Here is an 8,059-nt window from a genome sequence, read left to right as displayed (position 1 = left end):
AGCACTCCTCTGTCTCTCTCTCTGTCTGCCTGTGGAGTGTGGACAGTGAGAGTTACAGCTCGCATCAATAACAGGCAGATAACAGCCCAGTCTTCAGTCTTCAAGCGCATCCTTAAATCACATCAGCCCTGGAGGGAAGCAAATGAAGAAAGAGGAGGACAGGGGGAAAGCTTAGTACATATAACGCACACTGCAACAACAACAACAGTGCAGTCTTGGTAAAATATACACAAGCAGAACAGAGACGTGTTGGGAAAAAATTACAAGAGCACATCAATTTATGCAGCATAAAAACAAGGCTCGATGTTGGGAGTTCACAAAACCCTGAGGCAGAAGAGGAAAAGGGACATGATGACTGAAAGTGTATTTGTGTGTATTTGTATACGTCACTGCATGTCTTCAAACCCATTTTCAGTTTATATGACAGCAGCATATTACTGAGCTGCAGTACATGGCCATTGTTCTTACTGTTCTCTGTCTGGCAACTTGGTGATATGGCTTACAAGAAGCCAGACGGCTTTTTGCAGTACATCTCTAAACTAAGATAAATATCCATCAGAGTTTACAGCCCAGCTTCCTGGCGGAACCTGCAATAACAAATGTTTTTGTCCACTCAGGAGCAAAAAATAAATAATTAAATATATAATGTATATAGAATTTGTTTGCAAAACAGTTTGCTTGCACATCAGTTTGGAGTTGTGTTTCTGTCCACTCACTGAGTGTAAGCCCATTGCTCTGTGTTTTGTCTCTACCAACGCCTGAGGCCTGCTATGGCTGAAAACATGCAACTAGAGCAGTGAAAGTGAACCACAACAGTAAAGTTGCAGTTCAGATAGCTAAGCAATGATCTGCAACTCCCTTTCATATTGTCACATTGTTTTAATATATGATGATAATAAGATCAAATCTGTAATGAAACCTACAGAATCATACTTTGAGTCAAAACCTTTATCTTACAGCTCAGGATTTGACTGATCACAGTCGCCTTACTTTCATTCCTCTACATTTGCCCTCTGTTCTTCCATCTTTTGTGCCTCCATCTTCATCTTCCCTCTCTTTTTTCTATGTTACTCATATAAACATGCATCAACTGCTCAACACCTCAACCTGCATCTGACTCATCACATCCTCATTTGTCTTGTTTGTCTCTCCCTGACTATTTAACTTTCTTCTGGTGTAACAATTCAGTGACACTTGTCTTTTCACTTCAGTGTCATGCTGACAGGAGGACTACACACACAAAAGTTGTACAGAGTAACAGGCGGTCTACTTTGATGCGCAGTCTACAGTAAACAATGTGTAGGACATCCTCTGATCTGAGGTCAGAGGTCGGCTGGTGTTACGATTCCCACTGTGCCCTCTGTGCTGCCAGGTTCACGCATCTTTCACAGACAGCTGCTGTCCACACTGTCCCCATTCTCCCAAGTAGGGATCAGAACAGCTAAAGTGATTTAAGGAATTACTCCACACACTTCACCTCACAAACATGCACCAGCACATACAGTGTGTACATCACTCTTCATACAGAGAAAAGGCTTATGATCTGCCATGCTACTGTTTATTTTGCCCAAGTTTTCAATAATGCAATTGTAGTAGCTGAACTTCTGACCTTTGTCCTATGCTCAGCATCTGCTGGCCCTGTTTACAGAAGAGGTCAGAGGTCACCAAGGACCTCCCAGTGATGAACCGAGAGGGAGGTGTTTTAGTAGCAGGGACAACACCTGTTAAAGACACACACACACAAAGACCATGGAGCATAGCTGTGTAAGAACATATTCTCCTCAGTGTGATGGGCTAAATAGCATATGTGTCCTGTGAGTGACAGTTATACAGACACACAAGCCACTTACACACTGCCTTTTTGAGGTGGGATTGGTACGCCTTTATTCCGTCTTGTTTTCTGTGTGTAAGGTGTAATACCGGAATGGTGGGCCATTCTCGGTCCGCCTTGGGAGGTAGTACCAAAGGTGAAACAAAGGGGAGACACGGTCTGTGTAGAAAAGGTGAGGCGGTAGTCCGGGACCGACTGCTACAGTTTGATGATGTATTATGTGCGCGACACTATCACCGGGGTCTGAAGTCTGCTTGCTTCTCTGCCTTCAACTGTTCTCAGCTTTTCTCTAATTTATAGGTCAAAGCATTCCTGATGTCACAAATGCTTTGATTGCAGTTATTACTCGTGACATTCACACACATAGCAAGAACCATGCTAATCAGTTTTGGGTGAAGTGAAAAAATGCTTGAAGATCCAGCAAAGCTACATCAGCACTTGTAATAATATAAACACAAGACATTTTTGACAAAATGTTAGTCTAAATTATTCAATAAAAATATCCTGAATGAGTTTAGATTTTCAGTTTTAAATGAGAAATGTATATTTTTTAATAAGTGTTAAAACAGTGTCATTCTCTTATACAATACGTTCTGAGACAAACAAATGTAAACGGCTGCAGGGTTTCCAAATTACTTCTCGTGTGTGGGTGGGAAGTGAGCTGTCAGAGGAGATCTGCTGAGAGTGGGCTAATTGGAGTTAATTCACCATCTGTCTGTGTGAGCCAGCAGACAGGGTCATTAGGAGACATAAGTCCAGCCACAAGGGAGGCCGAGAGGGGAATCACCATCCCTCACTATTTCTCACTCTGTTTTAGTTTTCCCTTCCTACCCATCTACCAATCCCGTCTGTTTGATCCTCATTGGTCAAAATTTCCGATCCTACACGTATTCCCTTGTGAATATATTATTAATTCTTTGTTTGACATACTGATTCTGATATATGCAAAAGAGTGACGTGGTGATGATCTGTGTGTGGAGAGTTCCTTTTGATTTTACTGATTGTTTTGTCAGAGCAGCACTACCCTCTGCTGGCCAGATGTGGGTCTGAGTAGATCTACATAGATGAGACAAAGAAATAGCCAATTATTTTCCCAACCACCACAGAGAGAACAGTTTGCCAGTGTGCTGAGGTGCATTATCCAAGTCATGATATTTTGCAGGAAAATCTCACAACCTGTCTTCTATCCCCACCTTTCTTTTAGGTTCCACATACACCAACTTTCTTACTCTCCCCATACTCCCAGTAGCTCTCCAGTATGACTGCCTAATGAAGCAAAATGCAACAAAAATCATCTGGAATGAATATTTTAAATTCACCAAAAGTGAGTCTGAGTGAGCAAGTGAGTGATAACTGAATGATTTGCTCCCACAAAGGCTCTTTGTAAAATAACACTGCTTTATTAACCCAGACCATTAAATTGCTGCATGTCCTTTGGGACAAGACAGAAAATTGAGTTTTGATGCCCGACACTGACCACCCACACAGATTTGAATGATCTGTCTTCTAGCAATGTACTTGTTTAGAGAGTCAGCATAGAGCTGCTTCACAGAGAAAAGGAAGAGGAAGGAACAGGAAACTTTAAAAAAAATGGAAGACAAATAAATATTCCTGGGTGTTTTTAATCTGAGCATTCAATTGGGAGGAACAGGAAACTTTAAAAATGGAAGACAAATAAATATTCCTGGGTGTTTTTAATCTGAGCATTCAATTGGGAGGAACAGGAAACTTTAAAAATGGAAGACAAATAAATATTCCTGGGTGTTTTTAATCTGAGCATTCAATTGGGAGGAACAGGAAACTTTAAAAATGGAAGACAAATAAATATTCCTGGGTGTTTTTAATCTGAGCATTCAATTGGGAGGAACAGGAAACTTTAAAAATGGAAGACAAATAAATATTCCTGGGTGTTTTTAATCTGAGCATTCAATTGGTCCTTCTTACACACGGCTAATACATTCATACTGGCCTTCAGTTCTGTCTCAACAATTTAACTACAATTGTTGCTCTGCTAATCAACTATCTTATTTTAGAAAATAAAATTTTAGACAATACATTTATTGATTTATTAGGCATTTATTGATTAAAGAATCAGGGTAAACATGAGATTTACAGAGTCGCCAATCAGCCTCAGTTGGATGTCTTTTGATTGCAGGATGAAGCCGGAGTGCCCGGAGAGAACCCGAACCTGGAACCTTAAGCGCTAACCACTGTCCTGCAATTTTTTATATAAATATTACTACTACTAATTTCCAATTATGGGTCACTGCAGTGAATCAACTTTTCACATATATACATTTGGCAAGCGTTTTACACTGGATGCCCTTCCTGACGCTGCCCAAATTGGGATATATTTATGGGGAGAACATGCAAACTCTGCATATATATTATATTGGCTTTTTTGTTTAAAATGGCTGTCGTCTGACTTGGAGGTTGATGAATGGCTCTATGGAATTGTAGATACAGTCGGACAGAAAGCTGTTGTCACTGTTGGAGTAGCCTGTTAGCAAGGCTGCACTCACACTTACAATACCAGCAACTGCAGCTACTTTTAGTAGTCCTTTTGAAAGTGAACACAACAAACCTCCAGTCTGAACCACAGGAGCTGGTTCCTCAGTAGCTGGGTCGTAGGCAACTGTGCTTTTTTCCTCAAGCTCACATTTGAGCTTGGCCACCTCAGCGGTGAGGCTCCTGATCTCTTTGTTCTTACATTCTTGGAGATCATAAACTTCTTGCTCCAAATTTATATAGTCGTCCATCACATTTTCATTTTTTGCCAACAGATGTTGGTTTTCTGCCTGTTTTTTCCCAAGTTGAGATTTAAATATGGCCACCTCAGCAGTGAGTCTGCTGATCACTTTGATGTTACATTCTTGGAGATCATAAATGTTTGTTTGCAGGTTTTTATTCTCTGCAAACACATTTTCATTCTCTGCCAACAGATGTTTGTTTTCTGTTTGTGTTTCCTCAAGCTGAGATTTAAGTGTGGCCATCTCAGTGGTGAGGCTCCTGCTCTCATTGTTTTCATTTTCTTGCAGGTGATAAATTTTGGCTTGTAGAATTGCATTCACCCTCTCATTTTCTTCTAACTGAGATTTAAGCCTGGCCACTTCAGCGGTGAGCCTCCTGATCTCTTTGTTCTCACAGCCTTGGCAATCATGAACTTCTAGCTCCAGATATGTATAGTCGTCCAGCAGATTTTTGTCCTCTGCCAACAGATTTTTGTTTTCTGTCTGTTTTTCTTCTATCTGAGATTTAAGCCTGGCCACCTCAGCAGTGAGCCTCCTGTTCTCTTCATTCTCATTTTCTTGAAGCTCATAAACTTTTGCATGCAGATTTTTGTTGTCTGCCATCAGGTTTTCATTCCCTGTCTGTTTTTCCTCAAGCTGAGATTTAAGCCTGTCCATCTCAGTGGTGAGTCTCCTGATCTCTTTGTTTTCACATTCTTGGATACCATGAACTTCTAGCTCCAGATTTGTATAGTCGTCCAGCAGATTTTTTTTTAAAGTTCTGTTTATTGTACTTTTTTCAACAGTAACAGAGAGTGAGGTGTACCATTAAATACGATAACATGCAGTAGAGAGGTGTACCAACGAACTCTTATATAGTCATGTTATGATGTATCAATATGTACAATACAAAATAGCAATATAAGTGCACATCCTCAAGGGGGGGGGGGGGTGTTGTGATTGCACCTCAGCTGTGAACCTCCTGTTCACTTCATTCTCATTTTCTTGAAGCTCATGAACTTTCACATCTGCCAACAGATTTTTGTCCTCTGCCTGCATTTCCTCACCATGAGATCCAAGCAGGGCCTGCTTCACTACCGCCTTAGTTTTTATCTACAATTTAGGTTCTGTCCCCTTCCTTGTGTTCTTTTTGACAATTAAGATGGAGTGATATATATTTGTCTCTGCTGGCCATTATTTCTTAAAAGTCCAACTCAACCGTCCTTTTTTCTGATTGGAGTTTAGAAACGTGTCTTGATTCAAGCATTTCTGCTTCCTCTGCCACATAGAGCCTTTGTGATTGCTCCATTATCTCTGAAACACACTGACAAATGTTAAAATAAACCACAGCAACTTAAAATAACTGTTGTGTATAGAGCTTGTTCGCATTAAAACCAGAATAAAACCAGATAAGACAAGGTAAACATAAGCATTGTTAAAATGAGATAAAATACATGCTATTCTAACTAAGCATAAAAATAAAAACAACTACTGAAGGGTCCTTTTGCAGTCGCCAGAACCACAATATCTGTGTTCTCCCAAAACCTTGAAATATGTGATTTTTAGTCTTAACATTTGAAGACCACTTGCTGCATAGACTTGAGAAAATATCAGGGCTTTAGGGTCACAAGGGACAAATGTTTATTTTATGTTTTTGGTAAATGTTTGTCTTGACACAACAATCAGCAGCCACAGCTGCATTTCACAAATTCCCATGATGTGTTTGCTTTGAATTGTTAATACAGTGTCATGTGTGAATTGTGTAGTCTCAGTGGCATGTCAGTGATAGTTAGCCTACAACAAATGTAGCTCAAACTATGAGACCATCAACTTAGTTACTGGCTTTTGCGCAATTTTCTCAAATACACTGAATTTAGAAATAGGATGTTATAAGGAACTGCTCACATGAAAGACCAGTAACACTTTATAATAAGGCTACAAATCATATAACCAGTGTTTAATGCATGACTCATAGTTTAACGTATAAAGTTGTACAAGATCATCGGTACAAGCCTGCCCTCCATAGAGGACCTGTACACCTCATGCGTCAAAAGGAGGGCGGAAAAGATTTCTGCAGACCCCTCACACCCTGGACGTGGACTGTTTGAACTCCTCCCCTCTGGGCGGTGCTACAGGTAACTGTACACCAAAACAACCAGGCACAAGGACAGGTTCTTTCCCCCAGGCCATCACTCTGATGAACACTTGACCCTTAATATGTCTGGACAATGCAGTGCAATACCTGTAAATATACATCCATCCATCCATCCATCCTCCTCCGCTTATCTGGAACCGGGTCGCGGAGGCAGCAGTCTAAGCAAAGATGCCCAGACTTCCCTCTCTCCAGACACTTCCTCCGCTCCTCCGGTGGAATGCCAAGGCGTTCCCAGGCCAGCCAAGAGACATAGTTCCTCCAGCGTGTCCTGGGTCTTCCCCGGGGCCTCCTCCCGGTGGGACATGCCCAGAACACCTCCCTAGGAAGGCGCCCAGGAGGCATCCGAAACAGATGCCCGAGCCACCTCAGCTGGCTCCTCTCGATGTGAAGGAGCAGCAGTTCTACACAAGCTCCTCCAGGGTGACTGATCTCCTAACCCTATCTCTAAGGGAGCACCCCGCCACCCTGCGGAGAAAGCTTATTTCGGCTGCCTGTATCCAGGATCTTGCCCTTTCGGTCATGACCCAAAGCTCATGACCATAGGTCATAGATCGACTGGTAAATCTTCACCACGATGGACCAGTACATCGACCGTATTACTGCAGAAGCTGCACCGATCTGCCTGTCAATCTCCCGTTCCATCCTTCCCTCACTCATGAACAAGACCCCAAAATACTTAAACTCCTCCACTTGAGGCAAGAATTCCCCACCAACCCGAAGGGAACAAGCCACCCTTTTCCGACTGAGAACCATGGCCTCGGACTTGGAGGTGCTGATTCTCATCCCAGCCACTTCACACTCGGCTGCAAACCGTCCCAGTGCATGCTGGAGGTCCTGGCTTGATGGAGCCAACAGGGCAACATCATCTGCTAAAGGAACAGACAAGATCCTGTGATCCCCAGACCGGACTTCCTCCGGCCGCTGGCTGCACCTAGAAATTCTGTCCATAAAAATGATGAACAGAACCGGTGACAAAGGGCAGCCCTGCCGGAGTCCAACATGCACTGGAAACAAATCTGACTTACTGCCGGCGCAAACCAAGCTCCTGCTCCGGTCGTACAGGGACTGGACGGCCTTCAGCAAAGGGCCCTGGACCCCATACTCCCAGAGCACCCCCCACAGGGTGCCACAAGGGACACGGTCGAATGCCTTCTCCAAATCCACATAACGCATGTGGACTGGTTGGGCAAACTCCCTTGAACCCTCCACCTGAAGGTCTAGCTGGTCCAGTGTTCCACGGCCAGGACGAAAACCGCATTGTCCACCACCGGGTTCGGCGATTGCCACCACGACAGGCACCAGAGACCTTACGGCCACAGCTCCGAACGGCCGCATCGACAATGG

This window comes from Monopterus albus, unplaced genomic scaffold (assembly GCF_001952655.1).
Source record: "Monopterus albus unplaced genomic scaffold, M_albus_1.0 scaffold5.1, whole genome shotgun sequence".
NCBI lineage: Eukaryota > Metazoa > Chordata > Actinopteri > Synbranchiformes > Synbranchidae > Monopterus > Monopterus albus.
The sequence above is the reverse complement of the archived record's forward strand: the minus strand, read 5'-3'. Positions refer to the sequence as shown.